The sequence below is a fragment of the Lycium ferocissimum genome, chromosome 3 (assembly GCF_029784015.1).
Source record: "Lycium ferocissimum isolate CSIRO_LF1 chromosome 3, AGI_CSIRO_Lferr_CH_V1, whole genome shotgun sequence".
Lineage (NCBI taxonomy): Eukaryota > Viridiplantae > Streptophyta > Magnoliopsida > Solanales > Solanaceae > Lycium > Lycium ferocissimum.
The window spans coordinates 68,717,712-68,745,406 of NC_081344.1; the positions used below are offsets into that span (position 1 = coordinate 68,717,712).

General features: G+C 35.7%; 1 pseudogene; it reads left to right on the forward strand.

Moving 5' to 3' along the window:
• Positions 1-17,222: 17,222 nt before the first annotated feature.
• Positions 17,223-26,509, forward strand: LOC132049033 (putative pentatricopeptide repeat-containing protein At1g12700, mitochondrial; annotated as a pseudogene).
• Positions 26,510-27,695: the final 1,186 nt, after the last annotated feature.

Consider the following 27,695-nt stretch of genomic DNA (forward strand, 5'->3'; position numbering starts at 1 on the left):
TGCATTTGTTTTAATCAACTTGTGCACACTTCAACTGTTTTACCGGGTACTTGCTACCTACCGCCAATACATATATTGGGTAACTGTGCCCTGGGGCGAATTTATCTTCTCCCGAGGGGTGTCACGTGACACTGCTTCGTCAATTTTTTTACTAGATATACATACATTAAAAATAAATATAAAAAATAAATAAAATGAAAATTCAATGCTATATTAAAAGGACACTACTTGCAACAAAGTTGCGTGCTGGCCTGGTGGTCAGGCACTACAATTTCGTGTTCGGAGGTTGTGGGTTCAAACCCAATCAACTTCACTTTTATTTATCTTACACTCCCATTTGATTCCTAAAAGCAACCAGTTTTTTATTAATATGATTTGAGTAGCAACTGGTTTTTTATTAATATGATTTGAGTAGCAACTGGTTTTTTATTAATATGATTTGAGTTGTCTTTTTATAATTTGATATATGGTTGCTTATTCAGTTGTTCACTGTTTACATGATGACACTACTTATGAAAAATTCTTCGTACGCCACTGATATGTTATATGGTTATTAATATGCTACTGCTTTTTATTAATATGATTTAAGTTGTCTTTTTATAATATGATATATGGTTATTTATTCAGTTGTTCACTATTTTACATGATGACACTGCTTATAAAAAATTATGAGTAACTATACCACCAATGTTTTGGAAGATGGAAAGTTAGTACCTATTGTAAAATAATCTGTTATAATTATTTGTGGTGTTGCTTGTACCTATTGGAAAATAATTTGTTATAATTATTTGTGTTGTTGGCCCTCCACGTGCACTTCCATCAGGCAAAAATAGAAACTTCCATCGGTTGTTTCTTATATGGATATAGTTATTTTGGTGAATGATCATTTTTTATATCTCTCACGATTTATGGACCTTTTAAGTCACGATCTAAAAACCTCTTTTTTGAGCAAACTGAAAATCTTAGTTTATAATTTTGTAAATTATGGGAAACATTAGACAACAACCTAATGCTTTTGTCTATAAGGTCGAGCATACATGAATAAACATTAGACATGAGTTTAAAGTTGTTTGAAATGGTAACTTGCAAGGACATATTTGCATAACTTATAAAATAGGAACAAAATATAAATGGTGAATTGAGAAAAGGAAATTTGCATAAGTCAGCCGGTCAACAGCCATGGGCTAAGTGCACAGGTACCGGATTTTGATGCCACCATTTAATTTGTGCTGCTTTTTATTTTTATTTTATTTTATTTTGCACATGTATCTCCTTCGGATAACTTAGTACATATGGTGTCTGAAGTTAGTCTTTATAAAGTCTAACTTCAGAAAAAATACGCTTGAACTCTAGCCATATATACATTAATTTCGAACAAAAATGGTTGAACCAAGCAACATGCGTCTCAAGTTTAGTTTTATCAAACCTAACTTCAAACAATGCAGGTTTAGAGCAGGAAATAACCTTCTTCCTTTTTTTTGTTATGACAGGCAAAAATCAAAGATCCACACAAAATGGGGCAAAAGTGAAAATGACCCTTTTTTGTCCTTTGAAGAAATAATTTAGCATTAAGTCGATTAACTTTGTATTCATGTTTTTATAATATTATTACTATAGATAGATAGAAATAAACGTAAATATAGATTAGGATTTTGGGTGAAAGTTTTGAATATCTTAAAATGTGAAAAAGAAAAATTACAATAGGAGTATTTGTTGAGAAAATGTTCAAAATGCTCCTGGAGGTTTGATTATTTTAATCATTCGTATACATCACGTGATCGAATTAGTCCTTAATGTATGGGAAAAGTGATCATTTTAGTCCTTCATATATACAACGTAATCGAAATAGTTCTTAATGTATGAAAAAAGTGATCACTTTTGTCGTTTATATATACCACTAGTTATGTGAGGCCCGTGCTAAGCCCGGACCCAAACTCAAGATATAAAAGTAGATATTTTAACTAAAGAAATATAATTTGTGTTAGTACAAGTGTACAACAACAACAACAACAACCATATACCCATTGTAGTCCCACAAGTGGGTAGTTATATGAAAACGCAAAATTTTCATTCCACTCCTTTAATATTTTAACTTCCATTTGATGAAATTATAACTTATGTATCCTAATTTTAAAGTTATTTAGTTCTAAATAAATAATCTATACATAGTTAATGAACTTTTAAGACAAATACATAATTTAACTTGTGCAACGGATGGAGTATCCTCTCTCTAATTAGGGATTAGGGGTTCGAACATGGACATGGAAAAAAATCTTTAGAGGAAGCGCTCCCCGAATAGGCGCGATGCGGTGCGAATTATACGGATTAATTGGGCTCAAATGCGGATATCGAGCACCAATCGAGAAAATCAAAGAACGTGAAAAATGAGGTAGGAGGTTTGATGGCTTTTGAAAAGTAGACTTTAAAAACAAAAACAAAAAAATTGACATAAATAAAAAAGATTAGGACCTAAAAGTAATTAATTAAAAAGTTTTTAAAAAATTTGAAAATTATTGTAAGGACTACAAAAGTCCCGAGCTCGATAGCTTTTGAAAAGTAGACTTTAAAAACAAAAAACAAAAAAATTGACTTAAATAAATAAAATTAGGACATAAAAGTAATTAATGAAAAAGTTTTTAAAAATTTGGGAAATTATTGTGAGGACTATAAAAGTCCTCACATTCCCTCTTATATATAATAGTAATATATATACATCACGTGATCGAATTAGTCCTTAATGTATGGGAAAAGTGATCATTTTAGTCCTTCATATATACAACGTAATCGAAATAGTTCTTAATGTATGAAAAAAGTGATCACTTTTGTCCTTTATATATACCATATAATTGAAATAGTCCTTAATGTATGGAAAAAGTGATTATTTTAATCCTAAACCGTAAAAGTACCATCACAAGTAAGAAAAAGGTTAAGTTTAACCAAAGAACTTAACTGATGTGAGGGAAGAAAAACTACCATTTCCCTCTTGCCACCACCGTGTAGGTCTTCTACAATGGAGCATACATGTTTCTTGTAACCTTTGATTATTGGTATGAGAGTTTCAGTTGAAGGTAACAAAAGTTGACCTTTCTTCTCATTTGGTTATGGGCAAAAGGTTTCACTCTCGTTATTTTATATTTTTCTGCAGCTCACATGAATTACGTTGCTAGTTAAACTTAATAATTTTTTTAACTTGTACGGTTACTTTTAAGGTTTAGGACTAAACTAATCACTTTTTCATACATTAAGGATTATTCTAGTTATGTGGTATATATTAAGGACTAAAATGATCACGTTTTCCATACATAAGGACTATTTTGAACAAGTGGTATTTATGAAGAACTAAACTAATCACTTTTCCCATTTATTAAGGTTTGATCATGTGTTATATATGAAGGATTAAAATAGTTCAACCCCACATATTAAGAACCATTTTGATAATTTTCCCCTCATCGAAAATTTAACTCCAGGTGACTTTTAAGTTTGGAAATTACTAGAGGTGACTTGTAGGGACCACATCAAGTCAAAACCCAATTAAATTTGGGATTAAGAAAATTGGGGTTGAAAATGTATTTTGTCAAACTTGTTAATCTTTTATAAAATATAAAAAAGACCCCAAACCATTTAATCCAACCCCCCATTTATTTCAAACTCAACATCGGTCCATATCAAAACACACGAACTTCATTCAAAACACACGATCATCTCAACTGCTCCTTTAAACTTTCAAGTTCAAACCCACGAACTGATCTTAAGCTCAAATGTGCTTCTTCAAACCGTCGTCAACCTCTTTCAAAGCCGACTCAACAACGAATCGGTCTCCATTTCTCGGATAAAATCACTCAACTTTTCCTTCTTTTAAAGTTAAGGTTTTGAAATCAAAGTGAGAAAATGATGATTTTTGTCAGAGAAGAAGAAGAAGAATAACATGGGTTTGTCTGCAATGTTGTTTATTTTGTTGTTCAGTCCTTGAGAAACCCTTATTTGCTGTATTTGTTCGAGTTGTTGGGGTTTGTGTGTTTGTAAATAGTGTATGTGGTTGTGAAATTCTGGTTTTTGGTGTTGTTTGTGTTCTCGTTCTCCTTAGGAGTTCGAAAACAGGGTTTGTTGGGCTTGACAAAACCAGTATTTGTTCTATTTGTTCCACTTGTTGGGGTTTCTGTGTTGTTAAATAGTGTATGTGGTTGTGAAATTATGATTTTTGGTGCTTTGTTTGTGTTCTTGTTCTCCTTGGGGTTTTAAAAAAAGGGTTTGAATTTTTTTCCAACAAATCGAGTAAGTTGTTGCCGCAAACCCGACACTTGTTTAACAATTGAGGTTGGTTTATTTTGTTTAACTTGTGATGGTTGTGTGTTTGTATTGAAACAAATGTTTTTTCTGGTTCAAAATTTAGGGTTTTGAAATAAAAGTACGAAAATGATTAATTTTGGTTAAAGAAGAAGAGGAAGAACATGGGCAGGGTGTGTCTATGCAATGCTGTGTATTTTGTTCAATTTTTTACTGTTGTGTGTTTGTAATACACTGATATTGCACCCTGATAGTGAAATAGATGTTGTTGTCCTGTTGTTGTCCTTGTAAGGCTTAGGAAAAAGGGTCTTGCCTTTTTTTGTTTTTTATTTTTACCCATAATTTGTGAGTAATGTGACATAAATACATTTCTAATCTATTGGTAAAAACCCAAATAGTTCTTGAGGTTGCAGCAAGTGAATATGTTGTTGCAACAGATTTAAAATCTGCTGAAAATTGTTAAAACGATTCTTTGAGGAAGCCGCAACAAGCTGTTCGATGGTTTCCAACAAATTAGTCGTTGGAACAACTCAATCATATGTTCCAACAACACCGGTTGTTGCACGGATTATCCATCCATTGGAAATAATCAATACGATTCTTGAGGAAATTTGCGGCAAAAGAATCGTATTGATATTTTCCAACGGATGTATCATCCGTTGCAACAACTTATGAAGTTGTTGGAACATATGATGGAGTTACTCCCGATATATTACACACTTGTTGCAACATATGCTTCAAATTGTAAAAAATTCATTATTTGTTTACTTTAAATGGTGCACAAATCAATTGAAAGTGTTTTTGCTTATCTCCAATGTGCAGATAAAATGTCTTCACGAAAAAGAAAAGGGGAGGAATCATCTACAGTTAGTAAAAACGTTAGTAAAAGAGCTAAGGGGGGTCATTAGATGATCTTCTTGAACAGCAAATATTCTTTCGAACAAGCCAATGGAAACCTTTCAAGTAGGAGTTTCTGGCCAAGCAAGTAAAGAAGATCAAGTAGAAGAACAAGAAGAAAAAGAAGAAGAAGAAGCCGAAGAAAAAGAAGAAGAAAATGAAGAAGATAAAGAAGAAGAAGAAGAAGAAAGAGAAGAAGAAAGAGAAGAAGAAGAAGAAGAAGAAGAAGAAGAAGAAGAAGAAGAAGAAGAAGAAGAAGAAAAAGAAGAACATGATGTAAATAATGATGACAATGAAGAGGATAAAGCGCATCTTTTGAAAGGTCGACGGCAGGAAATTTCGATTCTTCTATTGGGGACGATATTGACGGACCTTCCAACGATGAAGTTGTCAAAACTTTCAGTATTGAGAAGTTCCATGTGCAGATGCCGATGGATAAACTAGGTGATTTGAATGGTGATCTTATTATAAAATCAGTCATGGGCAAGCCCTTTGATTACTTTAGGAAGATACTTTAGGAGGAGGACTTGGAGGATTTCTTCAGGGCCACATGTTTTGGCATGTATCTAGATTTTCCTGAGGACAACAATGCAAGGTTTCAAATGACCATTGTGTATGGTCTTCTCAAACGAAGAATTATTTGCAGCAAAGCGATGAGATATGGATAAACTACGCGGCATGCCGAGTTTGTTTTGGCATCGAGGGAGTTTGCCATAATCACCGGAAAGGTGTCGTACTTCGTCTCGGCCTCTTCCTATAGTTACATTAAAGAAGGGAGCTAAGACACCCAAGTCATCCAAGAGAGCCAAGACACCCAAGTCATCCAAGGCAGCCAAGAAAGGCAAGAAAGGCAAGAAAGGCAAAGCCAAGGTTGATGATGATTTGGATTTAGTGGATGTTTGTGGAAAGAGCTACAAGGTAGCGGATTTTCTAGCAGACTTGAAGTCAGAAACTATGTCAAGAAAGCACAAGGAGTCATTGTGCTTAGTTTGGTTTGTGAATTCTATTCTTTGGGCAAGGGATGTAAAGAATAATATACAACTTGGTTTGATTAAACTCTCGGAGGATCATGAGGCATTCAATAACTATCCATGGGGTCATAAAAGTTTTAAGTTGTTGTTGAATATTTGTGCAAAGCTTTGAACCTTAATGTGAAGACTTCCAACATCTATGGCTTCCCTTGGGCCTTCATGGTAAACTTTCTTTCTTCAATGTTTTATCTTTTTAATTATTTTCCTTCATTAATTATTCTGATTTTTGGTGGCATAATTTTTTCTAGGCTTGGGCATTTGAAGCCATTCCTCACCTATGGAGTCAAGTCAGGGACTACTCGGAAGAAGTTTGTTTTCCAAGGATCCTCAGATGGTTGACTACCAAAAACAGCAACAAAAAAATGAATCTTGATCCTTTTAACCCCCCCCCCCCCAAGGAAGCAGTAAGTCAGAATCTGTTGGAAAATATCCCTGAATAGTTTTATAACAAGTAACTACTTGTTGCAACAGATACATTTATCTGCGCAACAACCTCGAATATGTTGAAAAAATCAAAACGAATGGGTGAGGAAGTTACAACAAGCTTTACGATATTTTCCAACATATAGTGAATATGTTGCGAATAACTCCTAAGATGTTGGAACAACTTAGTCGATTGTTGCAACGGGTTCACAATACGTGGAAAATATCACAACGATTGCGAGAGGAAGAGCTGCGGGGAGAGCGTTTTGGTTTTCCAAGCTAAGAATATCTTCATAACGACGACCTCGGAGGTTGTTGAAACATATGTGGGGGTTGTTCCAACAGACACACACTTATTGGTTGAATATATACGTTTGTTTGTTGTAGGTTGTGCACCCAAGGCTTATCCCGACAAAACGAGAGGTGCGGATGCCATGTCTTGTTAGTTTAGGGCATAGGGAATACATGCATGATGAATTGATTGATCAGATAAAAGAAGAATTGGCTGGAGCCACAACCATCATAAGGGTTGGTGTTGTTGATGGTGGTAGTGGTGATGGTGATGTTGATGTTAATGCTGTTAGTGATGGTGATGGTGATGTTCATGTTAATGCTGTTGGTGATGGTGATGGTGCTGGTAATGCTGTTGATATGAATATTGTTGTTGATGTTGCAAGACAAGCAGTGGAAGGTCTTGCTGATAAAAAAAGAGATGATGGTGGTGGTGGTGGTGGTGGGCAGACCACAGATATCCCTTATAGGTTGGGTAGATATTCTTCAGTTGGTGTCGGTTCCTCCAAGGTGTATTCTTGTGCTTGTGACTACGGTACTTGCGGAGGTGAAAATGGAGGGTTTGATAAATAAGGTTGAAGAGTTGCTTCGAGGCACGAAAAGATACGAATTCGGCTATAAAGAGTTTGATGTCCAAGAGGGTGTCCGGCCATCCAAAAGCTCGGCTCACCCTATACTCCTATTGGGATTCGCAAGAGGCAAAAATAATTTTCAAGACACTTGCTTTGATTGTAGAGCAAGGAAAACAAGTACTCAGCGAAAGTCTGTTGCTACTTCTCCTGTTTGAAGTTGTGCCACGAAGTCTTTGAAAAAAGTTGATATTTTCAAGTGTGTAAACCCCCAAAAAAGAAAGAAGCTTGAAACCTTGATCAAATCCAAAAAGAGTGGGAGAGCACTGTACTCAATGCATGAATTTGGGGCCAAAGACTCCAAGGTTATGACAAACATGCACGAATGGTGGGAGGATTGGGTAAGTTTCAACACTTATATATATGTATGTAATTCAGTATGCTGTTTAAACAAGTCATGTAATTTGATGAACTTGTTGCAACAAGTTAACTAGTTGTTACAACAAGTTACTAACTTGTTGCAACAAGTTAACTAGTTGTTCCAACAAGTGAATAACCTGTTGCAGCAAGTTCACTAGTTGTTCCAACAACTCTAACTACCTTCAAAGTGGTGGCCAATTTTTGATACTTTTGCTTTAAGTATGTAGATGAAATCTTATTGCCGATGCGTATGAGGCGGATCAATTTCCACTAAGCACTATGATTCCTCCGATAGAATCGTGGACCTCAACTTCTACCATCAACGCCGCAATGTACTTAGGGGGCATCCGATGAGTCTACAAATGTGGGTGCCGTGCCCTATGATCAAAGACTTGCTCTCTTTAGGTGGGACGATGATGGTCTCGCTTTTCCCAGAGGTAGTGTGCCCTACCCACGTGGTGCGCGAGTGGATTGGTGCCAAAAGGATCATAGTCGTCATGAATATTAATGACAACCATTTTGTCCTATTGAGATCATCGTTGAGGAGGGTATCATAAATGCTTATGATTGTAACATCCCGTGTAATGAAGACAGTGCTTTCTTAAATCACGTACGGCCGTTATTGGATTTGTTCCCCAAGTTGCTAAAAGCGAGTGGCATGTTCTCACACTTACCTAAAAAGTTGCTAAATGAATCATGGAAGTATGATCGGAAGAAGGATATCCCCCGCAATGAGACCAATAAGGCATGTGCTTCACCTGGTCACTTGCTTTTGTTGAAGCTTTGCTTACCCGCACGAATATGACCAAGCCCGATACTTTATTGAGTGACAATGTTGTGGAGAGGATGCAATGGAGGTGGGCTTGTGGAATTATTGATAAGGTGTTGGAGCCCTAATGTGGGGACAAACAATTTCTCTTAAACTATGTTTGCATTAAATAATTTCTCTTATGCTTTGCTTGCATTTGAATTATGGTGGATGAACACATAATATAATTTTGTTAAATATATATTCTATGCTCAGTACTTTATATATTGTTTAAGTTGTTTTAGTTTTACGCAAGTACAGATATGTTGGAACAAATACCTAAATTGTTGGTAAAAATAAAACAACTAGTGCAAATATTGCAACGGATGTGAAGATGTTGCAATAAGTAAGAATCTGTTGAGCATATGGATCTTATCTGTTGCAACAATTTACTTAGTTGTTGCAACAATTAAGGAATCTCATTGGAATATATGGATCTTCGATGCAAATAATCCGGCAAGTCACTTGAAGATGTTGCAACAAGTAAGGAATCATTGAACATATGGATCTTATGTTGCGGCAATTTACTTAGTTGCTTTGCAACAATTAAGGAATCTGTTGAACATATGGATGTACATTTGCAAATAATCCAAGAATCGCTAAAGATGTTGCAACAAGTAAGGAATCTGTTTGAACATATGGATCTTCTTGTCACGACCCAACCCCGTAGGCCGTGACTAATGCCCGAGCTGGGCACCCATACGCACTCAATAACCGCAATCAGCATACAAACAGTCTATACCGACATAGAGCTCATACGGGGTTCCAAACTGACACATACAAACATATACGCACGAGAGCGGCAAGGCCATCATAATATACATAACGTAGCAAAGCATACACACACGCGCGGCAAGGCTGCCACGGCGGATGGGCCGCCCAAACGCAACTTACGCAACGCGTCCGAACAAAACTGTACATAACCCACATCTATGTCTACAGACCTCTAATACAGAACAACATAATCATATGAAGGGACAGGGCCCCGCCGTACTCGAAACAAACATATACATCGGAAGAGTATATACCCAAAATGTAGGCTCCGGAATAAGGGGAGCACTCCAAAAACGACGAAAAGGGTGTCTGGGCGGCGGATCACCGAGCCCGTGCGTGCGTGCACCGCGGGCATGAAACGCGACCCCAGAAGAAAGGGGTCGGTACGGAATATGTGCGGGTATGCAAAGCATGAAATGCAGAAATCGAAGTCATATCCGGAGTAAGAAGTATCGAAAGCGAGCATATTAACCAGAATACCAAAATACTGACATTTGACATGCAAGTCATAGAACAGAGGTACAGAAAATATAAATATAATAGCGAATGCCAACACGCTTACCCTCAAACACGGATCATACATATACATACGTAGTACACCAACATCATAACTTATCATATGGTGACATCAACCAACTAATCATAATCAATCTGTCAAAATCACATACACACATATCATGTTCCGGCCCTCTAGTGTTCGGCAAATAAGATCATATCATCACGTTATCACATATCACATACCACATATACACACATACCACGGTCAAATATCCAGCGGTCAATATCACACATACCGCGGCCAGGAACCCAGCGGTAATATCACATATACACACACCGCGGCCAGGAACCCAGCGGTAATATCAACTATACACATACCGCAGCCAGGAACCCAGCGGCAATATCACATATACACTTACCGCGGCCAGGAACCCAGCGGCAAATGTAACAACAAAACGCATAGGTCGTGAGTAACCAAATACGATTTAAAACATTTTCAAAGACTTAATGGGTTAATCAAACGAACCATCATTTATAAGTCACAACGTAGTCAAATCGATTTTCTTCCGAATACCACTCGAACATATCAAACCGAACTTCGAAATCATAGTCACGTATCGGAATCATAAGTATACGAATCAACATTTCGGACTCAACAAACAAATATATAATCATACGCGGGGTCGAATGGGTAGTCATATTAAGTTCTTTTCAAAAGTCGTTACTACGCAAAGAAAAGTTGCGGGACCCGGACGGGCGTCAACAATCCGGCCCGCCTACGAAAATCATAGTCATCCTATGTTGTCAAATCATTATTACAAATTCAAAAGATAAGTAAACTGATTGTACTTGAAATCGGAATAATAGTCATATCATATCCTTTCAAAAATCGTCAGAAGTACATAAGGAGAGTCGCGGGACCCACGAACGGGTGTCGACCCGAGTCGGCCCCGCCTATGAAAAACATAGTCGTCATACATCATGGAATCATTTTTGAGCATATCAAGGCCATCCGTTCGTTTGTGAAAGTTACGGACGTTCGTAGTTTTCGGAATCGTTTAGGAACAAAACTCTTTTTTTTCTTTAAAAACCAACTTTTATGCAACTTTTGAAATTTAGTCATACAAAGACATAAGATCCTTTTGGAACAAACCATATACATAGCATTTCACATCCAATCATATCAAGGACATACGGATCATAGCTTGACCATATTAAGGATGCCAACATCACAAAGAATATGAATCATAAACATGTTCGGATTTTCGAATAGAATTACCCCCAAGGTTCATAGCATATCATACCTTACTCATATCTAAGACATGCCAAAAGAAGGAAAGGTAAGCCTTACATACCTCGAATGCTCTCAACGCTCGCTCAAACTCAAGCTAGTCCAAATCAAACCTATGTCTCGGGCCGCCCAAAGTCTACGTAACATCATAAATGCCAATGTCAACTATAAGCATTTTAAGAGTTCATTTCCAAACTAACACATAATTCTACGGAAATTTGGGCAGCATTTCCCCCGAATAGACTAACCCGAGAAATTCAACTCGGCCAAATCAACAACAACAACAACAACAACCAACCTAGCAACATTAGTAATCAATCCGAAAGGCAATACAACATTAATAACTCTCTTTTTCATCATTCAACAACTTTCAACATATTCAATTCAACGACACCTTCAAGCCAACATCAACGCTTATACATTCAAATACTAACAGAGCCCATACCAACAATATTCAAAGACATCTTAAACAAGTCATACAACATTTCCAACAATCCAACAATTGTTCCAATCTACCCGAAAACAAATCCCAAACCCGAGAACACAACTATAATCCATCCCTCACTTCCAAATCATGATTTGCACCAACAATTCACATTCTAACAATGTCATTCTCTTAAATATAAAAATCACATTAAATATACATGATTCTCCAAATCAGCCCATACAATCACAACATCAATCTTGAGTCATTAAACTCTCATTTCCAACATAGAATTCATAACGACAACAACCAAACTACTAATTAACAATAATCCATTTCTTGTCACATAATTAGTAGCCTACATTCGGCCAGCACTTCCTACAAACATATATAAATGATTCTCATTCATTTCTTCACCCTACAATGATCACAACATGCTAACTAGGCCTCGAGTCATTACTTCATACAACACAACACACACACACCTCACACGGCTATACACTACACACACAACCTCAACTCCCACATGCCATATCTCATGATTTTCATCCATTTTAACATACTACAACATGTATACAACCTTTATAACACACAAAACATAATTAATTCTCACCTTTCTTCTTCAACTCCACAAATAGGCTAGGGTTTGCGATCTACACAACGGATGGTTTGATGACCCAAACAACACTTCCACGTTACTTAGGGACCTCCAATTAGTGGATTTGCATCAACAAAATATTTTTGGAATGGCTAAAATTGGACCTCAATTTTTTTGGGGTTGGTAGCCTCCCTTTGTGTTCTTCACTTCTATTTTTTTTTCTAAGTGTTGGAATGAATAAGGATGACTACTTGATCATCTTTTGTGCTTATATGTGTGTATGGCACAAGTGTCCTTGGCCCACACATGTGTTGGACCACTTAAATTTGGCCACAAAATGTGTGGGCCATTTCCAATAGCCACACGGCCAAATGGCTAGTTTTTGCATGATTTTCAACTTTCCATTATTCCAATTTTGGTCCCAAATTTTCCTAATTGTTCCATACCAACAAATTCATGCACAAGTTATGCCTTAAAGTAAAATCGAGGGTCAAAAATCCCGACTTTGCATCCCGGAATGGTTTTGTCTCCAACTTATCATAGTTAATCCGGATTGTCCCAATGTACGAAATACAGGATATAACATACACATTGTAACAATTTACTTAGTTGTTGCAACAAGTAAGAATCTGTTGAACATATGGATCTTCGTTGCAACAATTTACTTAATTGTTGCAACAATGTACTTGCATTGTGACATAAGTATTCCATTGTTTATCACTAAATATGGTTGATTTTCTTTGTTTATCACTAAATATGAGTGAATCGGGTAGTTCACATTAATTCACTTTAATGATCACTCGATTTAGTGCATACTGACTTAGGAAATCCTCTTTGCTGACTCAAAATACATCAAATTGATTGAGTATTCCATTGTTTATTATTAAATATGGTTGATTTCCTTTGTTTATCACTAAATATGGATGAATCGAGTAGTTCACATCAATTCACTCAATGATCACTCGATTTAGTGCGTACGACTTAGGAGATCCTCTTTGCTGACTCAAAATACATCAAATTGATTAAGTATTCCATTGTTTATCACTAAATATGGTTGATTTCCTTTGTTTATCACTAAATATGGGTGAATCGAGTAGTTCACATCAATTCACTCTAATGATCACTTGATTTAGTGCGTCTTTGACTTAGGAGATCCTCTTTCTTTGACTCAAAAATACATCAAAATGATTAAGTATTCCATTGTTTATCACTAAATATGGTTGATTTCCTTTGTTTATCACTAAATATGAGTGAATCGAGTAGTTCACATCAATCCACTCTAATGATCACTCGATTTAGTGCATGCTGACTTAGGAGATCTCTTTCTTGACTCAAAATACATCAAATTGATTAAGTATTTCATTGTTTATCACTAAATATGGTTGATTTTCTTTATTTGTCACTAAATATAGGTGAATTGAGTAGTTGATCACTAAATATGGGTGAACCAAGTAGTATACATTTAAGGCCAGTGTGTAGTATCTGCTCGCAAGATGTGAGAATACTCTGCAACAATTTGTAGTATCTGTTACGGCAAGTGTAAGATTCCTCTAACTATGACATGTAATCTATTCGCAACAAGCCGTATATCCGTCATGACTATAGTATCTCTGCACAAGTGTAGTATATAACTATGCGACGTGAGAATACTGTTGCAACAACCGTAGTATCTATTCACGGCCGTAGTATCTCTATTCGCGCACATGTAGAATTTGTTACAATAATTGTAATATCTGTTGCAACAAGTGAGTAAGTTGTTGAACAAATCCTTACTCTTGTTGGATAAATCACAAGTTGTAACACATAACTTAATTAAAAAAAACCCAACATGTAACTTAGTTGTTGCATGTATTTATTACTTGCTTGGAAACTATTTAGTAATTTATTAACAAATACGCATATTTGTGATTTGAACAAGTTAAACATAAATTACCATGCTAAGAAACAATAACATTAAAATGTCATAAAGTTCCATGAGATAACTATTATTAAAGCATAATGCAATTTACAACTATGGAGCATTTAGGCTTGGACATGTTATTTTTGTGGCGGTGTTTTGCATAAGGAGCATTTGTTTTTCCTCGTTGGAAATGATTCCCATTCCACGCCTCCCTCTTTGTCCGTCTTCTTCGGGTTTGCTTGGATCAACATATGGAGGAGGTATTTCTCTCTCTAAAATCTCCAAAGGAACTTCCCAAGATTCTTCAGAAGGCACAAGACAAATTTCCTCACAATATGCAATTATATAATTCTCCACCTTATAATATGGAGATGAGTAGTCATAAATCCGCCTTCCAAAGTCATCACCATATTGGACACGAAGCGCCATTGCATGTGGACAAGGTATTTTGTCCGGAGTCAAAAACTCTACAAGTACAAGATGTACTTTGCGGTCATCGATGTCATAACCGCACCGTGACCGATGACGCCGAACTTGTAGATGGCTATTTGATGGGCTAATAACTTGTTTCTGGAGTTGACAAATTTTGAAAAAAAATTTCAGGCGAAGGAACAAAGATGTACGGTGAATCGATGAACTCCATACGCCTCTCATGAAATTTTTAAATCTCATTTTATGGCATCGAAATAAAGCGAATGGGAAATTCTCTCTTCAACATTGAACATTGAGTTCACCGACTCGGCAATGTTTGACGTCATAAGATTATACCTGTGAAAATAAATAATAACGTAATCCTTAACATACAAACGATTATAGCTGTTGGAAAATATCAAACAGCTGCTTAAATATGAAACAGATGTATTACTTGTAGGAGAGAGCTTTAGTTATTGTCTCTGTGTCATACCAAAATGCAACAACTAAGTGAGTTGTTGGAACAACTAACTTACCTGTTGTGCAACAAGTGAGTTAGTTGTTCCAACCGTACGTGTTACTTGTTGAAAGAGCTTCGATTATTGTCTCGTGTCATAACAAAATGCAACGAACAAAGTGAGTTGTTGGAACAACTAAATTACATTGTTGCAACAAGTGACTTAGTTGTTCCAACAGATGTGTTACTTGTTGGAGAGAGCTTCGATTATTGTCTCTGTGTCATACCAAATGCAACAACTAAGTGAGTTGTTGGAACAACTAAATTACTGTTACAAGTGAGGTAGTTGTTCCAACCAGATGTGTTACTTGTTGGAGAGAGCTTGATATTGTCTACTGTCATACCAAAAAATGCAACAACTAAGTGAGTTGTTGGAACAACTAAATTTTTGTTGCAACAAGTGAGGTAGTTGTTCCAACATGTGTTACTTGGAGAGAGCTTCAGTTATTGTCTCTGTGTCATACCAAAATGCAACAACTAAGTCTCTGTGTCATACCAAAATGCAATAACTAAGTGAGTTGTTGGAACAACTAAATTACCCGTTGCAACAAGTGAGGTAGTTGTTCTAACGGATATGTTACTTGTTGGAAAATCGTCGGCACTTAAAAGCTCACAGCCCTCGGCCACCACTTGCAATCACGGATGTATACGTCACTAAGCGATACACGATGCTTGTGAATTAATCACACTTTCGAGTGTAAAATCTTTCTTCACGCAAGCAAGTTTCAACATAGTTGCTAGTTGTTCATTGTTCTTGAATGACATTCCTTTATAAAAGCTTTGTTTCATCATCTTGAACATGGTACACCTGTGAATGACAGTAGAACACGGTGTATTGCTCGCGGCCTTCGGGTGTAGGAATCGGCTCACCCCCACTTCCATTATCTCGAATATCCATATCCATATCCACCCCATCCAATTTATCATTTAACACATCTTGTTGGTTTTGACCTAAATTATGGTTCTCTGCAAGGCTTCCAACCACGATATACCCTTAAAATGGCCTAGCTACATCATTCAAATAAGTACGCAAACGATCTGATCGGTTATCTTAAAAGGCAAGACCCTGCGGTTTTCAAAAGAGCTATGCATGTAAGTGATGGCAAGATCTTTCGGTTCCAAGTTAATTCATAATAGGTGATGATTAAGTTCACAAAATCATCAAACACAACATCTCTTTGGACACTCATCGCTATCGTCTCTAACATGTGACTACCCTTCCATCGCCAAATATATCGATTGTTCTTCTCGATCCATTCACCATGGCAATCAACACCTATTGTTATTGAGTCCCCCATTAATGCTACCTGAATATATTTTGTTTTTTAAAAAAAGGTCATGACAAGATAGTAACAAAATACAATAACTTAATGACTTGTTGGAACGGATAGATCGGGTGTTGCAACAAGTGGATTACACAAGTTGCAACAAGTACTATCCTTGTTGCACCAACTAATTCGTTGAGTCGAACTTTAATTTTTGAGTTGACTTAATCCAAAGATAGTTGAAGATGTCCAATAGATTAGTGAGTTGTTGCGACAAGTATATTACTTGTTGCTGCGGGTAATACACTTGTTCCAAGAATCTAATACGTTGGAGTCGAAGCTACGATTTTTTGGGTCCGATTTTAAGGTTACGTTGATCAAATTTGAATCCAACGGATCGGTGAGTTGTTGCGACAAGTAAAGATGCTTGTTGCAACGGTAGTACACTACTTGCAACAACTCTCCTGAATCATTACAACTTATTCATACTATGTATTTAGCAATTTAGTATAGAAGTTGCAATAACTACATATCTGTTGTAATTGTGGCGAAGAACTACAATAGTTGTTGCATAAACTACGTTTTCCTAAACTACAACAATTGTTGCAAAAATTTAAAAGCTCTTATCCAGTCAACTTTGGTAACGTTGCAACAAGTACAATTGCTATTGTAAATTGTTGGAAAATCGGCAAAGAAACCCAGATAAATAATTGAAACAAAACAGCAATATTTTACTTACCAAATGAGCGAAGCCAAAAAATTGCAAAATCTGCTGGTTTCATTTTTTTCTTTGTTGACAAATTCTTTAAAATGCCGCACTAATGGAAGAAGAAGAAGCGGGAAGCAAGAATACTTATGAAGTAATGCCCGTATGGGTGACACTAACGAAATCCCCAAAAAAATTGCAACTGGTGGTTTTAGTTTTTTCTTTTGTTGACAGATTTTTGGAAAATGGCACAACAATAGATGAAGAAGAAGCCGGGAAGCGACAATGGAAGATGAGAAGAAGAATGGAGGGAGAAAAGAGAATGAGAACGACGGATGGAAAAGAAGAAGAAGAAGAAGAAGAAGAAGAAGAAGAAGAAGAAGAAGGAGGAGGAGGAGGAGGAGGAGGAAGAACGAATCGAGGAAGAAGAAGAAGAAGAACACTGGAGGGAAAAGAGCAAAAACGGGTGCGACTATTGGCGCCCTTTTTTTTTGGACCTATTTTGGTATTTTAGGATTTATATTGATTGGGTCAAAGCGTTAAAAATAAAACTTGAGGGCAAAGTGTTAAAAATAAAGTTAAAGGTCAAAGTATCAAAATAAAAACTTTTGGGCAAAGTCAAAACCTCTTAATCACTAATAAGAAAATATCACCTCCACTCAATAATTAAAACTTGAGTCACCTCCTCCTGGGTTAAATAGCAAGATTGATAACTTCAAATGTTTAGATGATGCTGTTACTTTCTTCCATCAAATGGTTAGAATGAAGCCTCTTCCTTCTGTTGTCGACTTCTCTAAATTATTTAAAACTATTCTCAATATGAAGCACTACTCTCCTGTGATTTCTCTTTTTCGAGAAATGCAGAAATTGGGTATCCCAATTGATGGAGTCATCTTGAATATCGTGATTATAGTTATTGTCTGATGCATCGTGTTGATTTTGGATTGTCAGTGTTACCCATTTACTTGAAGAATGATATTTCATTTAGTTATGTCACCTTTAACACCCTATTAAGGGGGTTCTTTGCTGAGAATAAGGTCAAAGATGCAGTTGACTTGTTCAAAAAATTGGTGAGAGAGAATATTTGTGAGCCTAATGAAGTCATGTGTGGAACCGTCATGAATGAGCTCAGCAAAAGGGGCCATACTCAAAAAGCTGTAAGTTTGCTCCGGTTAATGGAACAAGGGAACACTAAGCCCAACATATTTAACTACAGCATCGTCATAGATGCCCTTTGCAAAGATAGAAACTCAGATGCTGCCATCAACCTTTTGAACGAGATGAAGCATAAAGGTATTCCTCTTAATTGATGAAGAAACTCCAGACATATTCACATATAGTTCATTAATTGATGGTTTGTGTAAGCTTGGTCAGTGGGAAAAAGTTAAGACTTTCTTCTTTGAGATGGTGAACGTTAACATTTATCCAGATATGCGCACCTTCACCATACTAATAGATGGACTATGCAAAGAAGGGAAAGTTGAAGATGCCAAGGAAGTAATGGAACACATGATCGAAAAAGGTGTAGCGCCTAATATAATCACCTACAATGCGATAATGGATGGATATTGTTTGCGTGGTCAACTGGATAGAGCGAGGAGTGTTTTTGATTCCATGATAGATAAGAATATTCAACCTAATATAATTAGCTATAATATACTTATAAATGGATACTGTAAGGAAAAGAAAATGGTCGAGGCCATGCAATTGTTTCATGAAATTTTTGAAAAAAGATTAAAGCCTACTGTTATTACCTACAATACTATCTTGCACGGTTTGTTTGAAGTTGGAAGAATTGTCAATGCAAAACAAATTTATGCCGAGATGCTATCTGCGGGACCCATACCTGATATATACACTCATTTCACTTTGCTCAATGATTATTTTAAGCACGGACTTGTTGAAGAAGCTATGGCGCTCTTTAATAAGTTGGAAAGAAAGAGAGAAGATATTTGTATTGCATTTTACAATGTTGTCATTAATGGATTGTGCAAAAATGGTAAACTCGACGAAGCTCATGCCATATTCGAGGAGCTTTCTTCAATTGGATTGCTTCCAAATGTGAGAACATACAATTTAATGATAAATGGATTTTGTTGAGAAGGGTTGATAGATGAAGCTAATGATATGCTAAGAAAAATGGAGGAGAACGGTTATTGGCCAAATGACATCACTTATAATGTTATTGTGCGAGGATTTCTCAGGTGCAGAAAAGTTAGTGAAATGGTAATATTTATGAAGGAAATGGCGGGAAGGGGCTTCTCTTTTGATGCAACAACAACTGGGTTTTTGGTAAATGTTGTAAAGGAGGATCCTTCTGTCCTTAACATGATACCAGAGCTTCACTTGAAAAATAAGAAGTGAATATTTCTTTCACTTGGTTTACTCGGCTGTACAGAGGAAATAAACATTCCATCATCACATCCGATGCAATATCTTGAGCTTTCCGGGCAGGCTTATTGAGGAGGTACACCACTTTTGATATTTGATTGTTTCTCCACTCTTCTTTATCTTGGATATCATATCTTACTACTCTTAATATGATAAATGATGTGAGTTCCCTTATGTATACAAATTATAAGTCTAGGGTTATAATTTTCAGTGCTTTTTAGTAATGTTTAGGTATTATCGTTTTCTATCTTTTTGAGAATCTATCACAACTGCCTGCAATTTATAAGTTGCTAAGGAAATTGGAAACAGTTTTTTCAATATCAACCATAATTGGAACACCAGATCTGACAAGATCAACCCCATCGTTCTGTCCCTAAACCATATAGTATGAGTATTTGTGATTTTCCTGAATTGAATTAGAACTTGTTCAAATTTGATGGGGTATACTATTGGTGAACGATCAACACCATAGAGTACTGGATGCTTTATTGGGAATTTACATTTTCATAGAACAATAGTTTTGTCTAAGATAATCTCATCCATTTGATAATGCATTGCTATTCGAAAAGGGTTGTACTTCATATCGTCATTGACAACTAACTTAGAAGATGGAGGGAAGGGATTTCTTTTTTCAGATGTAAAAATCTGTTTGCAATTCTCTACTATAATTGTTTATTTCCTTATTTTATGCATTCTAACTTTTAAGTGTATACTCTACTTGTTATTTCAAGAATTTAGGGGAAAGGGACTTATGTTTTATCTTATACTTCAGGACTGTGTTATAATACTGGGAACTTTTAAGTGGATACTCTTGTTATTTTAAGAATTTAGGGGAAAAGAGACTCATGTCTTCTATTATACTTCAGCACTGTGTTATAATACTTATAACTTTTAAGTGTATACTCTTAAAATTATTTTAAGAATTTAGCGGAAAAGAGACTCATGTCTTATATTATACTTCAGCACTGGGTTATAATACTGGTAACTTCATTTAGGGAAGAGGTTCATTGAAGATGAAGAAAATTTTGCTGCATCACTTACGCAATGGTAATCCCTTTTTCTCTGCTTTCCATTGGTTCGGCAGCTACTATCAGAGCTTATGCTTCGTGTCATAGTAATACATCCATTTCCATCGAGAGCAGAGGCAGAAAGAATTAAGATGGGGACTGGGCATATAACAAAATGGAGTTTCATATAACTTGCATTTAACTGCTGGTACCAAGTGCTGAATGCGAGAATTTACCTTTGTTAGAGACTCATTTTAGTGATTCCAACTGTAATCCAGCAAACTGCTACAGGATATGTGGTATATATTCTTTTTCCTGTTCTTTAATACAGCCATCAAATTGAATAAAATTTCATTTTGAGAATACCGTGAATACCTTTCTCTAAGTTCCTGAAGGGACAAGTGCAGATATAACTAGGGATGGCAACGGGGCGGGGGCGGGTTTGACATTTAGGAGGAGTGGGGCAGTGCAGGTTGAAACAACTTTTTTTTGAAAATCTAATGTAGGGCGCGTTGCAGTTCCGTTTCCAGTTTTATAAAAATTATGCGGGTTTTTTGTATAGTATCTTTCTACTTTTGGTGTAAAGAAATAGGATTAGAAGATATAGATCATTTTGTCGACTTATTGAAATCCCTGTAAGTATCTTTTTTCTATTTCTGTTTTTAGACTAACACTTTTAAAGTTCTCCAGCATATCCTTAATGCTGAGGAATACAAATTTACCAGTTTCAAAAAAAAAAAAAAAAAAAAAAAATTATGCGGGTTTCCTCTCCAGTTTTCAAAAAATCAGTGTACAAAGCAATCCTTCCTCTTATTCTTTCTATCTTTGTTCTTTCTGCTCTTACTTTTCAGCTGCAAATCATTTTCTTTGTTTCATTATTTCTTTTTTCTTTTTAAAAATTTCAACGCTACAGTCCACAACTCTTTCATGTTTGGATAAGTTCAAGATACATGACTTATCTAAAATGAATGAAAACTGAAGATGAAAATTAAATTTTCAGATTTAAATAAAAAATTTGTACCTATTTCTTTTGTTTTTTTATTTTCATACTTTTAAATCTGCTCGTTTACAGTGATTAACTAAAACTTCACAAAGTTATTATTATTATCCCGTGTTAGATTCTAAAACAACTATAAGAAAACTATAGAAATATAATGCAGTCTATAGAAATTATATTTTTCCCATTTTATCTAGTGCAGTCTTCTGTAATATTTCACTGTCTACCATATAAGTCCTCAGACCTTAATTAAACTTGTGTTTATTTAGCAACTTAAAAACAAAAATACTATTAAACTTGTGATTTTAGCAAAAATGAAAAAGAAAAACATTTGCGGGGCGGGGCAGGTCTTGACAGGGCGGATTGAAAATAGCAAATTATGCTATGAGGGGAGGGGTGGGTTGAAGTCTTCGCAGGTTTTCCCTGCAACCCTTCCCGCCCCACCCCACACCATTTTCCATTCCTATCTAATGCTTGGAGGACTCCTATTTAAAGAATATCCAAAGTAGATAAATATTTTAAGTTTAGCCGCTCCAAATACTTTAGACTAGCTAGCGGGTGTGGTTTCAAAAACTTTAGACATACAGGTTGGAAATTGGACTTGCCCAACTGTCTGATGTTGGCATGTTGCTTGTGTTGTTGGAATTTCAGACATACAGGTCTGAAATTAGGCTTGGCAGTCCCCAACTTCAGACCTGTATGTCTGAAGTTTGAATTACAAACCTTAACTTCAGGCCCAAATAGCTGAAGTTGGCATGAAGTTGGTTCAAAAAGGGTGTAAAATAGCTTATTGTATAGTGTAAATATTTTGCAGATAATGCAATTGAATCCTTCATGTGTCCATACTCATTCCTTAATAACTCTTTCTTAATAAATTGGTATATCTTGGTAAAAAAATAAAAATAAAAATAAAAATTGGTATATCTATCAGCTTTTTATCAATTCAATTATGATTGTCTTGCATTGTCTTGGTGCTTTGTTTACCCCAGAAATGTACTGTTACATTTTGAAAAAAAAGAAAGAGAAGATACTACACAGTGTAATGGAAAAATATACAAACTTTATGCAGCATCACTGAAGCACGATATACCCATATTTTGAGGTCAAAGCATCTAAAATAGTTCTCTATCCTCTTTTCAGGAATGGCTTTGATAACACTTTTGTCTGAAGTAATATTAGTTACACGTTAAATAATTTGAAAAAATTGAATTTAAATAATAGGGTGAAAATTGGCCATCCGATGATATTTTTACGTGACTTTAAAACATAATTAAAGTATTTCATAATAAATATTCAATTATCGTTTTTCTATTTTAATGAGACTAATTGTAAAGTGAATCTTTAAGTCTTCTTTCAATTTTTAAGGGATTAAACTTCTCATAAACACATAAACATACTTGAGAAAAAAGGAGTTAATGGTCACTTATACCACTACGACAGATACTATATTGTAACTTATAAAGGTAAGATTTTATCTATCAACAGTACTACCGTGAAGTTAAAGGTATTAGTGGAGAACCATCAGTTATGAATTCTCGTACTTTCATAATCTTATCTCGTAAACATCACAACTAACGAGTTGATGAGGGTTCAAATATCTTTCCAAGAGGTAATTAAGCCATCAAGTGTCAAGATTTCCAAGTTGGTTGCAAGCCCAAATACCAAACGATCCGGGTTAACAGAGTTCGACAACTTGAGAGATGAAGTCTTGTTCTTGTGTAACCATAGCCTCATGTTTGTTTTGAAAAAAAAAAAAAATGCATTTTTGCCCTTCAAACGGGCTGGTCTTTAATTTTTTCCCTTCAAATTGGCTGGTCTTTAATTTTTACCCTTCAAGATCGAACTTATGCCTCGCGGTAGGGGTGTTCATAGACCGAGTTGATTTGGGTTTTTCAAATACCAAACTAATTGTGTCGGGTTTTTAAATCTATAAACCAAACCAACCGACAAAAGTCAGGTTTTTCAACCTCGATTTTTCTCACATTTTTCTCGGAGTCTTTTCGGTGAAGTCTTCATACAAAACATATAACTTGTGCTTCAAATGTTTCTTTAGTCCTAGTAAGACTATCTAATTAAGATATTTTCCCAGATGTTATCTTAAGCCACTAGGACCACTGCTTAGCTTCGAAATTTGGTGGATCTTTTGTGGGATACTTGAAATAAAGGTGCTTTGTGTTGTTGAGACTCTCTTCAATACGATATATGTAGTTTTAGTCTTTAGAGCAAGACCTTAAGCTGCTATTGTAGCCAAATTTGAGCTGTTATCTGTCTAAATCCAAATATGGTCTTCATTGCAAAATGCATGGAGGAACTCAAGCAATCATATTTCATGGATAAGTACTCAAGTAATGCTGTTCTACGACTTGTCTGCTTAGTTACCACCTATGTTTTCACATCATGAATCGACTTCAGCTGCTCGTATGGAAAACATGGTTTTGAAAGCACTACAATATCTGACATTTTGAGAGACAAGGGTAAAAGCTCTGGTGAACTACAGATGATAGTGTGTATGATGTTGTGCAGTCGGCTAGTATCTTCATGCTCTGTCTAAACTGACTTCTCATCTCATCATTGACATTGCACATATAGTAAATTCACATTTATGTATTTATATGCACACTTATGTAATATTGCTTCTGTAGTGAGTTTTCAGATAACTGATTGGTTGCTTCAATGCAGACAACCCAGCAAAATGTTGGAGCCTTGGTGGTTGTGAAACAGACAAATCAATCGTCTGGAATTATTTGAGATAGAGGTATCAACCACTTCTAAAATATATCACCTTTTGGTGATGGTACCTCTTTGTTTTTTCTGTACTTAGTTTTGAATTTTTGGAAGTGTTCTATGATCATGTCTCCATGTGTAGGCTTGTCATAGTTGCTGTTTTAAGATATTCTGTTATCTATGAAAATATTGAATCTTGTGGACACTATAAGATAGGAGTAACCTATATCTAATTTCTTCTATGTTTAGTTTTTCAAATGTGATCTTGTTTTCTCATAAAATTAACCCAACCCCCTCTAAAATCATTTGAGTTCAGCTGTGGTCTTCTGTTTATGAATTCATGTTGATATTTTCTTGTTGTGTTCTCTTGTGGTAGGGATGGCAATAGGGCAGGGCAGGGATACGGCAGGGAAGGGCGGAGCCTTAACGGGGTAGGGCAGGGTGGAGCCTTAACAGGGCGGGGCAAGGGAGGACAAAATTCATTTTATGAAAATAGTTAGTAGGGCGGACAGGTAGTAGGTCTGGGCTTTGGCAAGAAAAAAAGTTAAAGTAACTGTAAGTTTAGAAGTGCAAGATGTCATTAGCAATTCGTTTGCTATGTAATTTCTTACTGCAAAAAGTGTAAGATTGTTCGATTATTTGACTTCTTTCAAAATTTTAGTTTCAAAAGTAGAATATTTTAGAATTTTTACAGAGGGAAAAAGAAGTGTTTCGATATAACGGATCCAGCTATATGATGTTATTGGGGACTTTTGTTTTTCCTTTAGTTAAGTGTCACAGTCCTTTTTCTTTGCATATTTTCATGAGTTATTGAACCCGGCCTGATGTTTTTACTTCCAAAAAAAAAAAAAAAAAAAAAAAAAAAAAAAACCAGTTTAGAAAACTAAAGCCCCAGTGAAATTGCTATTTTCTAGTGGCAGCTACTCAAAAGGACTTCTTAACTGGTGATAACCAAGTGCTGTGACTTTTGCTCAAAGTTACGAACAACGAGCTGATCATTATTTCTTAGATTGTCCACTGAGTAAACAGTTCTGAGCTATTTTTTGGTTTCTAATAGCTAACGTATTAAATTGGTCATGCTTTTCCAATTAGTATCATCGCAGTTCAATTAAGGATGTTGGCGAGCAAATATACTCAAAGCATTTTCTTTTTTGGGGAAATATTCAGACAAATAAATGAATGAAATATTGTAACGTGGCAGGGCAGACTGCAGAGCAGGGTTGAACGGGGCGGGGTGGGACAAAATTTAAAAAACATGCTAAACAGGGCAGGGCAGGTTCACATTTAAGTAGGTCAAGGTTCGCCCGCCTTGCCCTGCCCTATTGCCATCCCTACTCATCTTGCCTTGACTTGGCCATCTAAACATTCATAGATAAGGTGAATTCTCCGTGACCGAGAGGTATAGCAAGAGTGGTCTTCCCAACATAAAAAAAAAAATTTAAAAAAAAAAAAAAAAGGTACCAAGACCAGAGAATCAAAAAGATAGGTCTTAATCTTCTCGAAAGCACTCTGCATAGTCAGTCTAGGGCATCATTCTACTTCTTTTCTTCTTCCCCAAGAACTTGAAAATGGGCTCGCAAAAGGGAGTGAGTTTGAGCTTCTTTTTTTGGTTGACTTTTAGGTACCCGCCAGCGGCTATGCGCATGTGTCTCAAAGTGACGTATATTTTTTGGTAATGGGTATAATCGAGAGAAAAGGTTTGGAATTCGACCTCCCCTTATATGCTTCAAAAAGGGGTCATGGATTGAAACTAGACGATTACTGGTATTCAGTGGCTTTCATTTGTGCTAAACTTAACAGCCTCTTCTTGTCTTAAAAGATATATGAAGCATCATAATGTGCTTCCTCTCAAAAAGCTATTCTAGTAGCTAGATCTGTAGTCAGACTGCAAGACATTTTATTACAACAAGTCAAATTTGTGTATGTTTGCAAAAGCGGCTTATCGTTTCGTAGTATATGTTCTGTTGTGTCCTGAAAAAACTTGTTTGATCCTAAATGCTATACAAGCAGTATTTCTTAAAAGACCGCGATTTTTCATGCTGCAAAGCTGTCTATCAATTCTTTCTATATTCTGACACAATATGTCACTTGTCAGATAACCACATCAGGTACATTCTAGTAGTTGATCAGAGTCGTATGATAGATATGGTGTCCATTGGAGATATTGTTTTGAGCTGTTCTGGAAGATCATAGGGATGAGCTGAATCGTTTAAATGCCTTCATATATGCAAGGACGTTTCTAGATGATAACGACGATAAATAAATCGACCATGCCCTTTATCTTGTAAACTAGTTATGTGAGTGTGCTTGGGGCTTATAAAAGTGATATTTTAATTAAAAAAGTATAATTTGTGTTATGTGGTTGTACTATAAATAATTCAATTATTTTTTATATGGTTTCATAATTCTTTTTCGTGTATTATGAAATCAAATGCGACTTTGACATTTATAAGTTATGTATCCTTTTGATGTTATTTTGTTTAAATAAATAATATTTTAATGAACTTTTAAATATCTTTGTTTAAATATGCAACTTTAATATGGAAAAAATCTTTGGAGGAGCGCCCTTCGAATCGCGATACGGCGAATTAATTCTAAATGCGGATATCGAGCAGACTAAAACGTAGCGAAAAAATGAGGTAGGAGGTTCGATAAACTTTTTTTTAAAAGAGACGAGAAATTTGACTTAAATAAATGATAGACCTAAAAGTAATTAATTAAAAGGATTTGCCTTGCTTATTTTGTATACAAAAGTCCAGTTTCTCTTATATATAGTAGTAATATTGGTGTGCTTGGGTCTTCTAGAATGATGTGCCTGTGGATGTGGTTGTACTATAAATAATTCAATTATTTTTTGGTCATAATTCTTTTCGTATATTATGATCTGACTGATTTGCCCTTTTGATGTAGTCTTTGTTTAATTTATTTTGTAAATATCTTTGTTTAAATATGCAACTTTAAAATCATAATCGTGAATAATTCTACCACTCAAGCACGAGAAGAGTGATAGCTACCTTGTCGTTTCACCCCAATATGGGCTGCTAAGGCGCGAAAGGTCTCGGGTTCGATCATGTCTTGGTAGGAGTCTTCACCCATAACGGGCCCTACGCAATGTGAATCCAGATATAGTGTATTTGCTTTCAAACACAAGAAGATAAAAGCTTAAATACATCGCAACATTTATGTTAAGAGTAATTTAAATGTGGAAGTCCGCCAAGTTTCCTTATATGTAATTGACATATTTTTTTGGTAAGTATCAAAAACATAAAGCACCTAGTGGGATGCTTAGGATGTGCAATTACACAAAAAAAAAAAAAAAAAAAAAAAAAAAAAAAAAAAAACGGTTTGTTGAAATGAAATAGGAAAATTATCATCCTCTCAGATTCCTGTACATTTTCGTTCTTGCATCTATATTTAAGTTACAAATGTTCTCTTTTTCACCTTCGTATCTTTGTTTCCGTTCATTCCA